The sequence below is a fragment of the Schistocerca nitens genome, chromosome 5 (assembly GCF_023898315.1).
Source record: "Schistocerca nitens isolate TAMUIC-IGC-003100 chromosome 5, iqSchNite1.1, whole genome shotgun sequence".
NCBI classification, from domain to species: Eukaryota; Metazoa; Arthropoda; class Insecta; order Orthoptera; family Acrididae; genus Schistocerca; species Schistocerca nitens.
In genome coordinates, this window is record NC_064618.1 from 366,645,967 (window position 1) to 366,667,191 (window position 21,225).

The 21,225-nt window shown below is 44.8% G+C and overlaps 1 protein-coding gene across 3 annotated transcripts in view; it reads left to right on the plus strand.

Moving 5' to 3' along the window:
- Positions 1-21,225, plus strand: part of LOC126259233 (irregular chiasm C-roughest protein) — a 1,966,280-nt gene that overhangs the window by 1,106,744 nt on the left and 838,311 nt on the right. For all 3 annotated transcript variants that reach the window (XM_049955850.1, XM_049955849.1, XM_049955851.1), the window contains exon 3: positions 4,369-4,415. The gene's annotated coding sequence lies outside the window, so the exon portion shown is untranslated. The remainder of the gene's footprint in view (positions 1-4,368; positions 4,416-21,225) is intronic.

Here is a 21,225-nt window from a genome sequence, read left to right on the forward strand (position 1 = left end):
CTGCGTTGCCGCTGGCTCGGAGGGACATTTAACATGACAAGGATCGTTACATAAATCAGTGCGACGCGAAACGGCAGGTTGTGGTAATTGGTGGGCTGCGGCCGAAACTACCAGTGCAGTACTGTGTGTACATTTGCGCTCCCGTCGTCTCCTGCTGCTTTAGAGCAGTAGTCAACACAAAATAGTCTCCGAGTCAAGGTTTCATTAAGCGGTATTAACGGTTGCTTTAGTTTCGCAGTAGCTGGCGATGCTAACACCGTATTTCCTCGTTGTTAGATACTTCCCATCTCTTTTGTACGAATATTGCCGTGTGAGTGCTGCAACGTGTTTCATTGACAATTAAAACAGAATTGTAACGTCACACACACACACACACACACACACACACACACACACACACACACACACACACACACACACACACACTCCCCCAAACGCAATACATACACAGGGGTTGGACAAAAATATGGCCGAGCGGTTCTAGGCGCTACAGTCTGGAGCCGCGCGACCGCTACGGTCCTGCCTCGGACATGGATGTGTGTGATGTCCTTAGGTTAGTTAGGTTTGAGTAGTTCTAAGTTCTAAGGGAGTAATGACCACAGTAGTTAAGTCCCATAGTGCTCAGAGCCATTTGAACCATTTTTGAACAAAAATATGGAAACACGGGGAGAAACGCGTTCTTGGACATTAATGCAGGCTGCGCTGTTGTAGTTGACCACGAACGGTACTTGTGCAATGTCCTCAATACTTCGCAAGCGTCGGTCGTGGTCAAATTCAAATGGCTCTGAGCACTATGGGACTTAACATCTATGGTCATCAGTCCCCTAGAACTTAGAACTACTTAAACCTAACTAATCTAAGGACACCACACACATCCATGCCCGAGGCAGGATTCGAACCTGCGACCGTAGCAGTCGCGCGGTTCCGGACTGAGCACCTAGAACCGCGAGAAGCCGTGGTCAGAAAAGTGTTCTGTGTAGTAGCGAGCGCATTATGTCGGAGCTAAACAAATTCGTAAGTGGGCAGTTCATATGGTTGGTGCTTCTGTGGCAAAGGTAGCCGAAGTATTTGGTGTTTCAAGAAGCACCTTATAGAAAATTTATACCACATACGGGGAAAGCGAAAAATCATTATCAGCTCAGTCACAACGCGGACGAAAATGTGTGTTGAGTGATCGTGACAGACCGTTATTCAATAGGATTGTGACGAAAAATAAGGGGACGAGCACCGAAAAAGCCGCTGAGGAACTGAATGTCGCGATTGCGAACACTGTCAGCCTCAAAGCAACACGAAAGGATCTCCATAATATGGTAATTGCGGAGCGAGTTGGAATTCCAAAACTAATCATCACAGATGCGGATGTTCGTAACGGGGGAAAGTGGCGTCGAAGCCAGAGAAGGTGAGAAAGTCATTTGGTCGTATGAGTTATCCTGCACATCGTTTCCAGCTTCGGGTCGAGTTTACCTACAGTGTGAAACATGGCGGGGGTTCGGTGATGATACGAGTAGTCACATCGTGGTATTCCATGGGCCAAATGGGTTATCTGTGACTATTTTGGCTGATCAGGCCCATCCCATTATGGAGTGCTTGTTTCCCAGTTGTGTGTTCGTAGAGTGCAGACGAACTGAAGTATGAAGTGGGGAACGAAGAGTAATGTTCGCTTTTTGGATATCTATGCTTCGCATAGGTGTTTGTGGGATTTCAGTGATGCTGATTACAAAAATAAGCAACATATTGCTGCTCCTGAGACCGTCATGTGCAATCATAACGTAGATGGTTTGACAATATCTGAGCTGCAGGGCAAAATTTATTGAGTTAGGAGCACATATAGAACTGAATTAAGAAAAATACAAGGAAGTGTAATTCTAGCTGTGGCAATGTTCTCTTCTACAAGACTAAAATCCCATCGTTCGAGTTGGCCAACTCTTTGTTAAGGAATATTGTTGACAGGAAGGAGGGCTATACAAATTCAAGAAGATGCATTCTTTATTCAACATTCAGCTATTTAAAACGTCGCTGCACTGCTCCCCATTCACATATGTTAGAATTTTGAAATATTGCCACTGTAAAGATCTCTATTCAAGAGAGTAGTTTGCAAACCATTTTCTTCTTAATACGGCCTGCTTCGAGTAATTACTGTTGCTAATGTTAATAATTATTACTGTTAATGTTAATAATTATCGGTGTTAGTGAAATAGCGTCATCACCAAACTAAAACCGTATCTTACAGCATTCCGAGTGCTCGCGATTGTAATGCACGCATTATGATATGTGATTTCAGTTCTGGTGATAGTGATTCATGCATTACTGTGCTTTTATTCCTTATCTAACTCTATTTAGAAGAAAGGTGAACAGTTCTGGTGACATTCTAAGATAATTAAAAGAGCTTCTTGGATTTTCTGGCATAAATTATTTCATCAAGGATGCTGATCAACCGAGCTGACGTCTTTTCTTCATCCAGTCACGAATCGAAACACGTTTCTTATTTTTTTCTTATTCAGCGATTCCACGCAACAAGCTTTACCTCCATCACAACTCGTGCAACGTGCAGTTGCCAAAACTTTCATTTCAGACACGACTCAGAGACCCACAAAACGACGAAACTGACGTGTATACTGGTGTCGCAGTGTCTACAGTCATACAGGGTGAAAAGTATTTAAACCGACAAACTCTGAGAGGTTGCAGGAGACATCAAAACAAATATTTTTCCCTGAAGTCATATTTTCCTATGAGGACTATTTAAACCGGTAGAGGAAGATTTCTCTGGCGGCAAATTAATTAAACCAACAAACACTTTTCCATTTTTTAATGACCAAGAGACAACAACTAGGTAGCAGATAACGGCCCAATTAAACAGTCCCCAACAACACCGACACCACACATTAACGAAGAACCGCACTTGATGAGCGCTAGTAACACTCCAAACATGCGAATTGTGCATGTTGAAGACTCCGTCACCCCCGAACGTTGCTTTATCGGTAAACAATACACAGGATGGAAATGTAGGATGCATTTCAAAATGGTTCAAATGGCTCTGAGCACTATGGGACCAAACTTCTGAGGTCATCAGTCCCCTAGAACTTAGAACTACTTAAACCTAACTAACCTAAGGACGTCACATACATCCATGCCCGAGGCAGGATTCGAACCTGCGACCGTAGCGGTCGCGCGGTTCCAGAATGTAGCGCCTAGAACCGCTCGGTCACTTCGGCCGGCCGGATGCATTTCACACTGTTCCAGATACCACTGCGAAAACTGTGCTCTGGGTGGATAATCAACTGGTTCCAGGTTGTGGACACGCTGTAAGTGAAAGAACGTAACAATTGCTCTCGAAGGACTGTTCTTACATTCGTCTGATTCGTCCCCATGTTACGCGCAATCGCACGAGTGCTGATTGAAGGATCCCGCTCCACATGGTGCAAGACAGCTTCCTCAACTTGCAGCGTTCTCACCGTGCGACGGAGTCCCTGTCCAGGTAATCTGCTAAATGACCCGGTCTCATGCAGACGTTGGTACACAGCAGCAAAGGTCGTATGATGCGGGATACGGCGATTAGGATATTGTTGATAAACCCGCTGTGCAGTTCGTCCGATGTGGTGCGCTACGTAGTACGCACCAACCATATCTGTGTACTCATTCCAGGTGTATCGCTAGATTAGCAAACAGAGACAATCCACTACTACACTGGATGACAGCCCTCTAACAACTGAAGATCGTAATACCGCCTCTAACATCTAAAGAGTGTAATACAGCCTCCACCGGTTTAAATAATCCTCATAGGAAAAAATGACATTAAGTAAAAATATTTGTTTTGATGTCCCCTACAATCTCCCAGAGTTTGTCGGTTTAAATACTTTTCACCCTGTATATGAAACCACTTGTGTGCAATTCGTTCCACGCAACGAGTGGCACAACCCAATGTCGTCGAGTAAACTAGGCTTAACGCTTGAGTTGGACCGCCGGTGAACAAATTGTACTCGTACCTTTCTACTTTCCTCCGACTGCTGCAACATCCGCACAGCTGAGAGTATGCTTCGATGCCATTTGAGAATGGCTCTTGTGCTGTGGATGCCTTGATCCAGGGAGGGGGAACGGATCTGGTCAATTAGGCCGCTAGTGAGGCAGTCGGCAGCGAAATGCCGACCGGGGGGGCGCATTGAACGCGCGGCGTGGGGCTCAGACACAGCTGGGCGGCCGTGCCTACCCGTCACGTCGCATTACTTGCCGCTAAGCCCGGGATCAGGGCGGCTCAAATCCGGCGCCCTATCTGCGCCGCTGACGCTGACGCCTGCTGCCGCCTATCTCTGCGCCTCTGCCGCTGCTGACAAAAGACGCGCTGACCTACAGCTGCCGCACCCTTTGTTTCAGGTGGCCGACGCTGCAGGAGCCGCTGCCTCGCCCTCAGCACTTCCAAGGTGAGTTCTTCTGCGCGGGCGGTACCACAGGGCACTGCCTCTCTTACGTCTACAGCCACACTCTGCAAACCACTGTGAAGTGCATGGCAGACGATACATCTCGCTACACCACTTTTTAAGACTATTTCCCATTTTTAAGAATTCTTCCCGTTCCATTCACGTACAGAGCGTGGGAAGAATAGCTGCTTAAACGTCTCTAGATAAACTTTAGTCAATGCAATCTTGTGTTCACGTTGCCTAAGTGTTAGATACGTAGTACATTCCTAGATTGCTCATCTAATACTGGTTTTCAAAATTTTGTAATTGGGTTTAACTGAAAATATTTTGTGAAGGAAGCGATCCACAGCTCGTAAAACGTCATAAATCGGCCGCAAAGAACTGCTAGTAACTATTTGTTTATTCACAACTGGCTTCAATTTACAGATTATCATCATCTATCTCGAAGATATTTATAACAGCTTACATGGCAGATTAAAACTTGGTCTTCAAATACCATAAAATCCATCGAACATCACACCCGTCAAGCAGTAACGTACATTCGAATGAAAGAACAAGTTTACTGTTGTCAGTCACTATTTATATCCGTAAAGTGTTTCGAAGGTTCAAACCTCCATCATCAGGTCGATTTACATGCATTAGTTTGACATATATGTATACTGTGTTACGAGTTTGGGGTGAGAGATCTGGAGAATGTGCTGGCCAGGGCAGCAGTCGAACATTTTCTGTATCGAGAAAGGCCCGTACAGGACCTGCAACATACGGTCGTGCATTATCCAGCTGAAATGTAGGGTTTCGCAGGGATCGAATGAAGGGTAGAGCCACGAGTCGTAACACATCTGAAATGTAACGTCCACTGTTCAAAGTGCCCCCAATGCGAACAAGAGGTGACCGAGACGTGTAACCACTGGCACCCAATACCATCACGCCGGGTGATACGCCAGTATGGCGATGACGAATACACACTTCCGATGTGCGTTCGCCACGATGCCGCCAAACACGGATGCTACCATCATGATGCTGTAAACAGAACCTGGATTCGTCCGAAAAAATGACGTTTTGCCATTCGTGCACTCAGGTTCCTCGTTGAGTACACCATTGGAGGCGGTTCTGTCTGTGATGCAGCACCAAGGGTAACCGGAGCGATGATCTCCGAGCTGATAGTCCATGCTGCTGCAAACGTCGTCGAACTGTTCGTGCAGATGGTTGTTGTCTTGCAAACGTCCCCCTCTGTTGACTCATGGATCGAGACGTGGCTGGACGATCCGTTACAGCCATGCGGATAAGATGCCTGTCATCTCGACTGCTAGTGATACGTGGCCGTTGGGATCCAGCAAGGCGTTCCGTATTACCCCCCTGAACCCACTGATTCCATATTCTGGTCATTGGATCTCGAGCAACGCGAGCAGCAATGTCGCGATACGATAAACCGCAATCGCGATAGGCTACAATCCGACCTTTATCAAAGTCGGAAACGTGATGGTACGCATTTCTCCTTCTTACACGAGGCATCACAACAATGTTTCACCAAGCAACGCCGGTCAACTGCTGTTTGTGTATGAGAAATCGGTTGGAAACTTTCCTCACGTCAGCACGTTGTAGGTGTCGCCAGCGGCGCCAACCTTGTGTGAATGCTCTGAAAAGCTAATCATTTGCATATCACAGCATCTTCTTCCTGTCGGTGAAATTTCGCGTCTGTAGCACGTCATCTTCGTGGTGTAGCAATTTTAATGGCCAGTAGTGTATAATCATTTGTTTGTCTGTACCTGTACAGCACATCTACCATTTCCATCATATTCGGATAACTTCATGGTGATGCGTCGGTTTCTTTTATTTTTTTATTTTTTTCTTGGAGTGTAAGCACGCTCGCAACCAACGCTAAACAAACCACTCAGTCGCAACTGCTGTGGGAACACACCTAGCTGTGTGTCAATGTGTTGGTAAACATTTGCGCTCAAAATTCAGATTTAGGAAACCTTTTGATGACACTTCATACCAGCAGAGGTGCAAGAATAGTATCTGCTGCGATCGCGTGCTGGAGGCCTGTGTGAGCCGCGGTGGCCTCCCTAGCGCCGCCCCTGACGCGCCAACGGAAGCGTAGCGTCGGCGAACGCCTCGCCGCCCAGAAGGGAGGCTACTCTTGGAAAACGAGCCGCTACCTGGGCTGATAACGGCGCAGCGTATCGGCCGCGCGCCGTATATTAATTGCGTCGGCGGAAGCAAATTGCGGGGCGCCTTGAAAATACCGCTGCGGTCACGCACAGCCCTGAGGAGCTGCAGCCGCCTCCCCTCCCCCGTCCAAACCGCGCACCGCCAGCTTTCACCATCCTACCAGCAGCACCGTGACTTAACAAGCCTTACTCTTCTAGTCCAAACAAATACGGAGGTAAGCCTACTAGTAAAGAATTACACCGTAGAGCCAAAGAAACTGGTATAAGCACGTGCATTCAAATACAGAGATATGTAAACAGGCAGTATACGACGCTGCAGTCGACAACGCCTGTATGAGACAAGTGTCTTTCGCAGTTGTTAAATCGGTTACTGCTGCTACAATGGCAGGTTATGGAGATCTAAGCGTGTTTGAACGTGGGCCGGCCCATGTGGCCGAGCGGTTCTAGGCACTACAGTCTGGAACCGCGCGATCGCTACGTTCGCAGGTTCGAATCCTGCCTCGGACATGGATGTGTGTGATGTCCTTACGTTAGTTAGGTTTACGTAGTTCTAAGTTCTAGGGGACTGATGACCTCAGAAGTTAAGTCCCATAGTGCTGAGAGCCATTTGAACCATTTTGACTGTGGTGTTATAGTCGGCGCGCGAGCGATGGGACACAGCATTTCCCATGTTGCGCCGAAGTGAGGATTTTCCTGTACGACCATTTCACGAGTGTACCGTGAATATAAAAAATGCGGTAAAATACCAGATCTCAGACATCGCTGCGGCCGGAAATAGACCCTGCAAGAACGTGACCAAAGACGACAGAAGACAATCGTTCAACGTGACAGAAGTGAAGTGCTACCCTTCCGCAAAATTGCTGCAGATTTCAGTGCTGGGCAATCAACAAGTGTCAGCGTGCGAATCATTCAACGAAACATCATCGATTGGGCTTTGGGAGCCGAAGGCCCACTCGTGTACCCTTGATGACTGCACGACCCAAATATTTACGCCTCGCCTGGGCCTATCAACATCGTCACTGGACTGTTGATGACTGGAAACACGTTGCCTGGTCAGACGAGTCTCGTTTGAAATTGTATCAATCGAATACACGTTGGCGCGAGGGATTAGCTGAGCGGTCTGGGGCGCTGCATCCATGGACTGTGCGTCTGGTCCCGGCGAAGGTTCGAGTCCTCCTTGGGCATGTGTGTGTGTGTGTGTGTGTGTGTGTGTGTGTGTGTGCGTGTTTGTCCTTAGGATAATTTAGGTTAAGTAGTATGTAAGCTTAGGGACTGATGATCTTAACAGTTAAGTCCCATAAGATTTAACTCACATTTGTTTTTTTTATTTTTTTTTTATAGCACACGTGTACGGGTTTGGAGACAATCTCATGAATTCATGGACACTGCATGTCAGCAGGAGAGTCTTCAAGCTGGTGGAGGCTCTGTAATATTGTGGATCGTATGCAGGTGGAGTGATGCGGAACCCTTGATACGTCTAGATGAACACAACGGATCACGTTGTCGAAATATCGTTCAAGAACGACGCTGATATCCGGCAGAATACCCTCCAACTCAGTCTGAAGAATTATCATCAGGTTGTTCTTCCCGTCAGAATGATCCACATTACCACACATGGCTGGTATACAAAGAATAAAAATGGACCCAATACTGATCGCTGTGAGGGATTTGTCTCAGTTCTCCTGACTCATTCCATATTATGATCTGCATTACTAAGCGTTTCTTCCTGCTTATAAACTTTCTATTTCCATATTCTTTGTTGTTTTTCGAAGTGCAGTGGATCGGATGTAACTGATCCATTAACTCGTTTCCGACTCTTGGAGGCATGATGAACAATGTCGTTGCATACACCTGGACGTTATTTTGATCCTCAGCTCTTCCATGGTCATGCTGTTCCTGTCTTTCACTTCTTCGGTCCACCTCCTTTGTTTTCCTTACCCATTTGACCTTGTATTCTTTCGAGCATTACAGCTCTTTCTAATGAGTCTTAGGCTATCATGATAAGCCCACAGTATCTTACATTCACGTGTTTTATTTTGGCCAACAAAGATGTTTTTGTCATATATTTTCCAGGACTGTTCTATTTACTTTTTGTTTTTATTTATTTATTTTACTTTTTCATCCAATGAAATCCTCAGAACACTTCTCCAGATCCACATTTCAAAAGATCGGAGTTTCAGACCTTTATTTTCAGAGTTTCCTTTCCTGCAGCAACGTGCTTAACTATAACAGATTTTTTAAAGTTGTGAACTCCTTTTTATTCTCTCAGTGCAGTAGCTGCTTTTGCTATTCAGATATTATATACAGGGTGAAAAGTATTTAAACCGACAAACTCTGGGAAGTTGTAGGGTACATCAAAACAAATATTTTTCCCTAATGTCATTTTTCCCTATGAGGAGTATTTAAACCGGTAGAGGAAGATTTCTCTGGCGGCAAATTAATTAAACCAACAAACACTTTTCCATTTTTTTATGACCAAGAGACAACAAGTAGGTAGCAGATACGGCCCAATTAAACAGTCTCCAACAACACCGACCCACACATTAACGAAGAACCGCACTTTATGAGCGTTAGTAACTGTGGCATGTGGGTTATCCTCACTCCAAACATGCGAATTGTGCATGTTGAAGATTCCATCACGCCCGAACGTTGCTTCATCGCTAAACAACATAGAGGATGGAAATTTAGGATGCATTTCACACTGTTCCAGGTACCACTGAGAAAACTGTGCTCTGGATGGATAATAAACTGGTTCCAGGTTGTGGACACGCTGTAAGTGAAATGGACGTTACAATTGCTCTCGAAGGACTGTTCTTACATTCGTCTGATTCGTCCCCATGTTACGTGCAATCGCACGAGTGTTGATTGAAGGATCCCGCTCCACATGGTGCAAGACATCTTCCTCAAATTGCAACTTTCTTACCGTGCGACGGCATCCCTGTCCAGGTAATCTCTAAATGACCTGGTCTCACGCAAACGTTGGTACACAGCATCAAAGGTCGTACGACGCGGGATACGGCAATTAGGATATTGTTGTTGATAAACCCGCTGTGCAGCTCGTCCGTTGTGGTGCGCTATGTAGTATGCACCAACCATATCAGTGTACTGGCCGTGCTGTTCTAGGCGCTTCAGTCTGGAACCGCGCGAAAGCTACGTCGCAAGTTCGAATCCTGCCTCGGACATGGATGTGTGTGATGTCCTTAGGTTAGTTAGGTTTAAGTAGTTCTAAGTTCTAGGGGACTGATGACCTCAGATGTTAAGTCCCATAGTGCTCAGAGCCATATCAGTGTACTCACTCCAGGTGTATCGCTCCATTAGTAAACAGAGACAATGAACTACTACACTGGTGGACAGCAGTTGCCTACAACTGAAGAGCGTAATACGCCCTGTAACTACTGAAGATCGTAATACGGCCTCCAACGGCTTAAATAATCCTCGTAGGAAAAAATGACATTAGGGATAAATATTTGTTTTGATGTCCCCTACAACCTCCCAGAGTTTGTCGGTTTAAATACTTTTCACCCTGTATAAATGACATACACAATAATCCCTCTGCTCGTCCACTACATTATTTCTCAAACCCGTTACCAAAATTTTTGTTTTCTTCAAATTTTCTCCTTAGACCAAGTCTTTTTCACTTTGCGTTCTATTTTCTCGAGCGTACTTGCAATGGTTTCTTCAGTGTCTCCTTTAAGTGTAGCATCATCCCCATCCCTTCAGATGCTGACTAAAGTACCCTCTCAAAAAGAATGCTGGTTCCGTTCCGACTGCTTCAGCCAATTCCACGACAGCGCTCCGGTCTGTTTCGGGGAGAGCTCATTACCGCCACTCACTGATGCATGAATAAATGCTGGTGTGTATATTTTGGCAGTATGGGACGCACGACGTCTGCGAGCTTACGCAGTAGTTGTGGAGTATGCAGCGCCGGACCCCGGAATGGTCGGACCTCGAGGCTGGCAAATGAAGTCCAGCCAGAGAGAGAGAGAGAGAGAGAGAGAGAGAGAGAGAGAGAGAGAGAGAGAGACTTGTCGAGGCGCGTAACGCGGTGCGGCCACTGCGCTCTCATTAATAATTCATTTTCGTCATTCCGCACGCGCCGTAATTTTTGATAATCTGCGCGGCGGCGGCGGCGGCTGCGGGGGCGGCTGCGGTGGCGATAATTAAGACGACAGGGCAGGCCTGCTGTTTATTTGGCGCGCATTCCGGCCGCTAATTGCAGTTCTACCGCCGGACTAAACTGTTTAGCGGCCTGGGCGCAGCGCGCTCATACTTGATTCACAACTTCATTTCCGACGGACGGGCTACCCGCCCAGACCACGTCCCTCTTGTTTCATTTATAATATCGCATTATTTCTCCCCGTGTATTTTTAAAGGAGTGCCTCCCTGTCACCGACGCCACGCAGCTCCAACACCTTTCCTCGTGTCGACACTCGCCGCAGCTTCGTCATATTTTCCGTCCTCGCCACGCTCGAAGCTCTTTACCAGAACCCAACATCAGTTGCGAGGTAATATCCGATGCTTTCTATGTGAGAGATTACAGACTTCCTCATGGTGCACTTTACTGATGTTGACTGTTCAAATAACATACATAGAATTCGAATCGAGAACAGCTGCCAACACGAGTAACGTAGAAGTAAATATCCTCGGAGTAGTGAAGCAACTCAAATCGCTTAATAAAAGCAAGTCTTCTGGTCCAGACTGTAGACCAATTAGGTTCCTTTCGGAGTATGCTAATGCATTAGCTCCATACTTAATGTTGTGTACATAGTTCCGCGTAGTCAGTGCGTACACAACTTTCCCACTAGAGCGCGCCCCGCTAAGCACAACAGCGCAGGCGCAGCGCTCGTCCGTCTCCGCACAACGAGATGGCGCTGTCTCAGAGACGGACCAAATTCTGCTTCCGCCGATCCGCGTATTAATATGTAACGCAGCCAATGAGATTGCTGCTAACGTAGAACCTTTTCTCCTCGCCGATCACACTCGCGCAGTGATACCTGAACGCGCGAGGTATTATAACGAGTGTACAGACCTCCGATTAATCAGTCTGCAATAGTCTGTAGTCAAGTTTCAGTCCACGCCTAATAAGATTATCATATTCCTGTACATAGCCATGAAGATAAATGAATAGACACTTAGTCAAGTATCAGAGATATGTGAGAATAAGATTAACGTACCAAGACCAAAGGAACTTCAGATTGTCAATTGTAAACAGCATCCAGAATCAAGTTAAGTAATTTCTATGCTTTTTATTATTTTAAAAAATGTGTGTGAAAATTAATCAAGTTCTGCTTAAAGTTGGTCACCGTCAATGTGCTACTCTTAAGCGTGCAAGTGGCATTTCTATCGTCTGACCTAACGGCAGATGATAAACACGCCACGATAAGACCACGAGACATATTGCTGACACATCGCCTACTTCGTTAGAGCGACAAGTCAAATAATCTGATCGTGTGTGTACCGAAGGTCTTACAGTACGCACACCACACTTAACAATCATATACAACCGTTCGCTCGACGAAAGATTCGTACCCAAACACTGGGAAAGTTGCACAGGTCACACCAATATTCAAGAAAGGTAGTAGGAGTAATCCACTAAATTACAGGCCCATATCGTTAACGTCGATATGCAGCAGGATTTTAGAACGTATATTGTGTTCGAACATAATGAATTACCTCGAAGAAAACTGTCTATTGACACACAGTCAACATGGGTTTAGAAAACATCGTTACTGTGGAACACAACTAGCTCTTTATTCACATGAAGTGCTGAGTCCTATTGACAAGGGACTTCAGATCGATTCTGTATTTCTGGATTTCCAGAAGGCTTTTGACACTGTACCACACAAGCGGCTCGTAGTGAAATTGCGTGCTTATGGAATATCGTCTCACTTATGTGACTGGATCTGTGATTTCCTGTCAGAAACGTCACAGTCCGTTGTAATTGACGGAAAGTCATCGAGTAAAACAGAAGTGATTTCTGGCGTTCCTCAAGGTAGTGTTATAGGCCCTTTGCTGTTCCTTATCTATATAAACCATTTGGGAGACAATCTGAGCAGCCGTCTTCGGTTGGTTGCAGATGATGCTGTCGTTTATCGGCTAATAAAGTCATCAGAAGATAAAAAAAACTGCAAAACGATTTAAAAGAAATATATAATTGGTGCGAAAAGTGACAGTTGACCTTAAATAACGAAACGTGTGAGGTCATCCACATGAGTGCTAAAAGGAACGCGTTGAACTTCGGTTACACGATAAATCAGTCTACTCTAAAAGCCGTAAATTCAACTAAATACCTAGGTATTACAATTACGAACAATTTAAATTGGAAGGAACACACAGAAAATGTTGTGGGGAAGGCTAACCAAAGACTGCGTTTTATTGGCAGGACACTTAGAAAATGTAACACACCTAGTAAGGAGACTGCCTACACTACGCATGTCCGTCCACTTTTAGAATACTGTTGCGCGGTATGGGATCCTTACCAGATAGGACTGAATGAGTACATCGAAAAAGTTCAAAGAAAGGCAGTACGTTTTGTTTTATCGCGAAATATGGGAGAGAGTGTCACAGAAATGATACAGGACTTGCGATGGACATCATTAAAAGAAAGGCGTTTTTCGTTGCGACGGAATCTTCTCACTTAATTCCAGTCACCAACTTTCTCCTCCGAATGCGAAAATATTTTGTTGACACCGACTTGCATAGGGAGGAACGATCGCCAAGATAAAATGAGGGAAATCAGAGCTCGTACGGAAAGATATAGGTGTTCATTCTTCCCGCAAGCTATACAAGATTGGAATAATTGAGAATTGTGAAGGTGGTTCGATGAACCCTCTGCCAGGCACTTAAATGTGATTTGCAGAGTATCCATGTAGATGTACATGTAGATGTACATGTAGATGTAGAAGGTCTTCGGAAATTCCATTTACAAACTTCTAGGACTTGTAGAGGGGAGAGAACACATAATATTTTGAATAGGAACCCATGTCTGGAAACGTACCGTTTTCGTGCTACAGCCGTTTGAAATCTTGTTTGCTAGGTAGGCATGCAACAGACTGGTAAGTTGCACAGATCACACCAGTATTCAAGAAAGTCATTAGGAGTAATGGACTAAATTACAGGACCACATCGTTAAACGTCGATATGCAAAGTATTTTGGAACATACATTGTATTCGAGCATTATGTATTACGTCGAAGAGAAAGGTCTATTGACACATAGTTAACAAGGATTTAGAAAACATAATTCTTGTGAAACACAACTAGCTCTTTACTCACAGTGCTATCGACAAGGGATTTCAAACTGATTCTACATTTCTAGATTTCCAGAAGGATTTTGACACCGTACTTCACAAGCGGCTTGTGATCAAATTGCGTGCTTATAGTGTAATATCGCCTCAGTTAATCGACTGGATTCGTGACTTGCTCCCGGAGAGGTCGTTTTCTAAATCCTTGCAAACACATTTCCAGATTTCCTCATAAAACAGCATCACTCAGTTCAATAGAAAAAAAGTAGAGCTTTGAGCTAGCTGAGTTGCTTAGCAAACTTTATCCCAAATACCAATAATATTATTAAATGATAAAAACAATAAAAAAACTTAACTAGCTGTATTATAGTAAACACTCTTGTTTCAAAACAATAAATGAACTATATTTGTGGTTCACAGGCGTTGGCATTAACAGCCGATTGGTGCCTTGAAGCGTAATAACAAATGGACAGGATAGTAAATAACCGACTACTACAACAAACACAATTAAGAACATTTAAAACATCAGTTTAAACACAAATCAGATCTGGCACACGTGACTAAATCTTTAAATAATTTAAAATTACTGGAGAATATTAACGAAGATAGTAATGGTTGAGTGCTGTGAACTATATTACACCTTGGCCCTCCTGAAATCAACGTAACTTAAGAAGAACAAACGATAATTATGTTAAAAGTAGCCGCGCCCATTGGCCGTACAGTTAGAGGCGCCATGTCACAGACTGCGCGGCCCCTCCCGTCGGAGGTTCGAGTCCTCCCTCGGGCATGGGTGTGTGTGTTGTTCTTAGCATAAGTTAGTTTAAGTAGTGTGTAAGTCTAGGGACCGATGACCTCAGCAGTTGGGTCCCTTAGGAATACAACACATTTGAACATTTTTGTTAAATGTATTCCACGGCTGGGGTAGTAATAAAACAGAAGTAAAATAGACAATCGTTGTACGTGACTCACAGAAAGACCAGAACGCCCTTTCACTCAGAATAGATGACAGCGTTGACTGCAAACACAAAATGTCCATAATGACTGACAGCAATAAGTTAAATTTCAGTGGTTATCTACAGTGAGGTCCGAAAGGACGGTGTTTAATACAGGGTTTTTCGCAAAATAATTTTCCTCTGTGATCGTCCTGGAATAACGATTTCATAGTCGTCGGTGTGGTATGCCGATGTAATGCACTCGAGCTCACGACCTTCTTAAGGCACTTCCCGAAGCCAGTTCTGGACTGCAGCATACGCACCAGAAGCAAGGCCCCAAATAGAAGCCTTCCGGTCGGTCACAACAGGGAGTAGTATGACCAAGTAGCACGTCTGTCTAATCCACGAGCAGAGACACTGTCCGAACTTCATCCACCACGAGCGGTTCTAGGAGCTACAGTCTGGAACCGCGCGACCGCTACGGTCGCAGGTTCGAATCCTGATTCGAACATGGATGTGTGTGATGTCCTTAGGTTAGTTAGGTTTAAGTAGTTCTAAGTACTAGGGGACTGATGACCTCATAAGTTAAGTCCCGCAGTGCTCAGAGCCATTTGAACCACCTCCACCACACGACTGATCCAGCGAGCGCGACCGCTCCGCGTTAAGTCGGCATAGAAAGAAAGATCCCTTATCATTTAGCTACAATATAGCAGGTCAGCAACTGGAAGCAGTTAATTCCATAAATTATCTGGGAGTACGCATTAGGATTGATTTAAAATGGAATGATCATATAAAGTTGATCGTCGGTAAAGCAGATGCCAGACTGAGATTCATTGGAAGAATCCTAAGGAAATGCAATCCGAAAACAAAGGAAGTAGGTTACAGTACACTTGTTCACCCACTGCTTGAATACTGCTCAGCAGTGTGGGATCTGTGCCAGATAGGGTTGATAGAAGAGATAGAGAAGATCCAACGGAGAGCAGCGCGCTTCGTTACAGGATCATTTAGTAATCGCGAAAGCGTTACGGAGATGATAGATAAACTCCAGTGGAAGACTCTGCACGAGAGACGCTCAGTAGCACGGTACGGGCTTTTGTTGAAGCTTCGAGAACATACCTTCACCGAGGAGTCAAGCAGTATATTGCTCCCTCCTACGTATATCTCGCGAAGAGACCATGAGGATAAAATCGGAGAGATTAGAGCCCACACAGAGGCATACCGACAATCCTTCTTTCCACGAACAATACGAGACTGGAATAGAAGGAAGAACCGATAGAGGTACTCAAGGTACCCTCCACCACACACCGTCAGGTGGCTTGCGAAGTATGGATGTAGATGTAGATAAGCTGGTTGCCCCTTCTGGGTAAGGAAGGTAGACACGCATTCACGAATGTAGCAGAGATACAGTCTCAGACACGTTACCGAACAACTGACTGTCGTGATTACTGTTGTGGTAAACATAGCTGGCTTGTGGCAAAGACGAACTGGATTCCGAGATTCAATACCTCTACAAGTGTTTCGAAAGAATGGCTGTGGAGTTCGAGATATAACGATAGCGCTCTCCAACAACTGGAAACTAGAAAATGTTCAGCGGTCACGTGAGGATCCACCTGTTGTGTTCCTCCCTTTCTTAGGCGCTGCATCTGACATACTAGGTAGGTTCCTGGGAAGAATAAGCATAAGACCTATTTCCCGACCACCCGTGAAGACAAAGCAGATGCCACGGAAGGTTTAGGACAGTCTCGGTCTCAAAGTGCCTGGAATGTATCATATTTCTTGTGAGTAGGAAGCAACTACATCGTTGAATCTATCCGTTACCGAACGCTGTACAGAACATCAACAGCAACTTAAAAATAGAGAACTTCGGAAATTGTTGGATACAGTCTCACAAATAAACACAGAATAACCTGTCGACGTCTTGAATACGACGGTGAACAGCTGTTAAGAACTGCTCGACTTTCTTTCGCTGTATTTCGCGTGCCGCCCGAGCAGCTAGGCTTTCCGTCTCTGCCCCTCTCTCCACGTACGTCTGCGGACGAGTGTGTTGGCCATTATGAGCGCCACAACGGCTTAACCTCACCCAAGTCCCCCCGCCCCCTCCTCCTCCTCCCCACCCCCACACATCCATCACGTCGGAACAGACAAGGTAGGCCGCCCTCTGTTAGCGCGCAATAAGGCGTGATGTCACTCATTGTGTGGCCGGGAGACGATGATGAATGGCAGCGCCGGCTAAACAAGTCGTCGCGGCCGCATATTTCGCCGCCGGCCCCCTGCCGCCGCATTTCCATCTCGGCTCTTCCTTCCGTCACGATTTCGGGCCAGGCGTGGCCTGACGTGACGTGACGACAGCTTTGTTTCGAGTGGCCAAGGGACGCCGTGATGGAAAGCTTCGCGGGAAAGAACACGGTACAACGCTGTACAGAGAAGTATATCACTCCAACACTCGTATCGTCGTCAAGAAACATGGACGACTTTTCTTCTGAGAACTTAGCGATTTACAGACACCAGGACACTTAACAATACACCGCGATACAAAATTCCATGTCACCACCAAAATTTACTACCAATCTCCGCAGACACACTGGTGATTCACAGTAACGTTGTAACATTGTGTCGTACACTGCGACAGTTTCACTTTATTTTGTTCGTTTTAGTTAGCGTGATATTCCTATGGGTATACGACAGAGCTGTTCATTATCTCCAGTCTTGTTCAGTGGATACTTTCAGAAAACAGTACGAGGTGTGTGAGAAAATTACTGAAACGGATTTCTTACCTACTAAAGTTTTTATTTGTTTCAAATAACAGTATTATCTCCTTAGTATTAGTTCCCTCTAGCAGGTATAACACCGGCAGAGTCGTTCCCTGTCTTGGTAGCAGCGCTGCAGTGTCTGGTCTCAGTAGATTCACTGTTTACCCGAGATTTTCTAGGACATCTTTGTAAAAAATCTTGGTTGACAGTTTGTCAAAAATTGTTCAAATTGCTCTGAGCACTATGGGACTTAACATCTGAGGTCATCAGTCCCCTAGAACTTAGAACTGCTTAAACCTAACTAACCTAAGGACAGCACACACATCCACGCCCGAGGCAGGATTCGAACCTGCGACCGTAGCGGTCGCGCGGTTCCAGACTGTAGCGACTAGAACCGCTCGGCCACCCCGGCCGACGACAGTTTGTCCTGGAGGTCTGATCTCACAAAGCCATGCGCACCTTCGACGTTTTCGTTAGTTTTTAAAGTTGAAGGTCTCCCTGAGCGAAGTTCATCTTCAACGTGCTCTCACCCTTCCAAAAACGATTTCTGCCTGTGAAAAACTTATGCTCTTCATATAAACTGTTCCCCATAGGCCTTTTTTACTTTCCAGACATCACACTTGCGGAGTTCCCAGTTTCACATGAAACTTGGTGGTATAATATTGCTCTAAATTCCACTGTCCCATTTTCGTAACACGCAACAAAAATATCTCTTCACTGATGGCGTTTACAAAAATCACGTGATGGCTGTACGGAGCTGAAACTCGGACTGAGCATGTGGAACGGATGAACATACCGATCTATACAAGCAGAACAACACAGCGTTGTCAGATCGCTTAGAGTGTTGTCAGTCTCATGACTTTTATTACAGACCTCGTGTATGAAGTCAAGGAAAAACTAGGAGCTTTAGGAGGACTTAAAACACATGTCAAGAAAATAGACGTGTTGAATGTTGCTGATGATTGCAGTGTTAAGCGAAGATGCGGAACAATTAAAAGCGATACTGCCCCTGACCCAGGCGGAAACCACCGTCAACTCTTCCTACAACATAAAAATTAACCGTAGAACATTAAAAGGGGCAGTTACGTTGTTACCAAACCACTGTAAATTTTACAACTCAACTTTTTATTCAAAGGAAGTCATAATTTACAGTTTATACACCATCTAATTACAATTGTAGGGTCTCCTGTTGTATGACACACACGAAATAAGTACAAAAATCTTGTTTTATACCCTATACTGACAATTCCCGATTGGCGGGAACCACGAATTGGCACCAACTGCAATCTGAAATTTTGCGAGGATTTAGTAGTCTGGGGTTAATAAAGCCAAAATAAATATCTTAACAGCGAAGAAACAAAACACTGTTGTCCAATGCTCACTTAACAACCAAGGACTTAAGATCGTCGAATCCTTCGTCTAACTAGCGACAAAAATTACACCAGATGGAATACCCAAGAAGGGTATTAAAAGACGAATCCCCCCAGGCAAAAGCAGCTTTCAACAAGAGAAGAAACGTTTTCACATCCATCTGCATCGACAAACATCTCAGATAAGATCTCATGAAGACGATTTTTTCGAGTATGCTGCTGTACGTTAGTGAAACATGGTCACTCGAAGATGGAGGAAACGGCCTTCGAGATGCCATGTTACCACAGAGTGATACAAATTTCCTGGGTAGACAAGATATCAAATGAAAGGGGTGCTGCACAGAGAGGAGTAATAGAAGCCGTGTCTCTTGAAGCTTACCCAACACAGCAGGCTGCGACATGATCGTGTCATTAAAAGAGTCACTGATGGGAAAGCAGAAGGAAAGAACAAAGACGCAAACCGAGACTAGACTACATGTCAGATCATGGAGGGTACCAGCTGCACCACCTATACCGCTCTCAAGAATAAAACCGAAGATAGAAAAGCATGGTTAGTTGCTGTTAACAGACCTGGTGGTTGACGATCTAACAAAAAGAATCTTAAGTTCTTGGTCCGGTTCCTTGTGTCACTGTTATGACCTGCTCAGTCGTGTCTCAGACAGTTTTCAAAGTTTTCGGAAAGAAAATGCTAAGGAAACAACTGAAGTGGAACAATTCAGAGTAATTTTTACTGTCACACTTGGTTCAAAGACGATAATTGAAAGCTCAATCGTTGCCTGACAGATCTGCTTCACGTTTGTAATCAATGATCACATTTGTTAACGATCACAAACGAACTTACAGTGAAGAATGACAGCAGTGCCATGTTAAGAAAATAAGTAGTACACAAAAGTGTACTATGCTCCACTGTTAAAAGGCTTCTACAACACACCAACGGGCATATTACAGTTTATAAGATGAAAACATCAGACAATTTATCTATATGAGACGTCCTTAATCCCTTCAACTGTCTTCCACGAGAGACTTTGCGTAGTACTGTTTAAAACGGTAAGAAAGAAATAAACCAAGTGCTTGATGAAACAATGTTGGTATGGCGCATATCCTTATACAAAAGACAAGACAGGTTAAAATCTAAGCCCACAGCACTTCGACTGCGTTAAAATCGACTTTGTGTGTACAGTTAACCGACAAAAAAATTGGAATATATGAGGAACGGACCGACACTGGTACCAACAGTGTCCGTGTATTAAGGACCTTAGCAGCAGTCAAGGAAGCCCTCGTATTTCGCTAACTGCTATTGAGGTTAAACGTTGCTATTTGTAAATATGTGACCTCCGCCACTAGTAAGGATGCTTGCACGCTACGTAACGGAGTAATCTGTTAAAAGCGGAGGAAATATGCGCTAAGTACTTGAGAACCTTTCTGCACCCGATACGTACAGTTAGCGGAACTACTTATAAAGCACCTCATCTTGCAAGAAGAAAGAGCGACTGTTCACAGGGAGATCTACTGTATTCATCAATGGTAGTTATAAGTTCCTTCCGAACTAGTAAATTCATCGTTAGAAGGAGTTTTCTCATCACTTAGTCGATCTTTGCTTTTTCATCTTAGTGGGACAAACTTTACTCCCGGAGTACTTCTACTCATTACGCCACATTTTTAGATATTTTTCTTTAGCTTTCGGTTTAGGAACTTTGTTCCATGCTATGCGTTGTAATTTTCTCCTGGTTCCTTTTATTCTTTCTCCGACTGCAGAAACAAGCAAGAGAGCTGTAAAACCTGAATATGGGAGCCTTCGCTATGAAACACATACACTGGAGGCAAAAAGCGGGCATTCTGTCGTAGGATTAGATCTTTTTCCTTAGCTTTCGGCAGGAACATCACGTTCTAGGCTACGCATTGTATTTTTCTTCTGGTTCCTTGTTTTTCTGTCCGATTGCAGAAATAATCTTAAGCAAGAGACCTGTAAACCACGAACACATGCACTGCACGCAAAAAAAATAGCGAAAAACGGACTAACCCAAAATTTTACGGGAATTCAGCCATAACCGAGCTTTGTCTGCTGCTGTTATTTCTCCTGAAAACTATTTAAACATCTTCGAAGCGAGTGGGAAAGAGTGGCAATAAAGCGTTCTCTTTCGCTTTATACGAGGGTTGGAACTTAAATAGTGGCAATTATTCACAACCGATACAAAAGAGTTATATGTTTGCACCTGTTAATGTCCTTCAAAGTAGTCACCAGCGTTGTGTAGAACTCGTTGCCAGTGATGTGGAAGGCGTAGTATACCGTTAGCAGAGCCTGTTCTGTTGATGGTGCGAATGGAACGGTCTACTGCCCGTCGAATCTC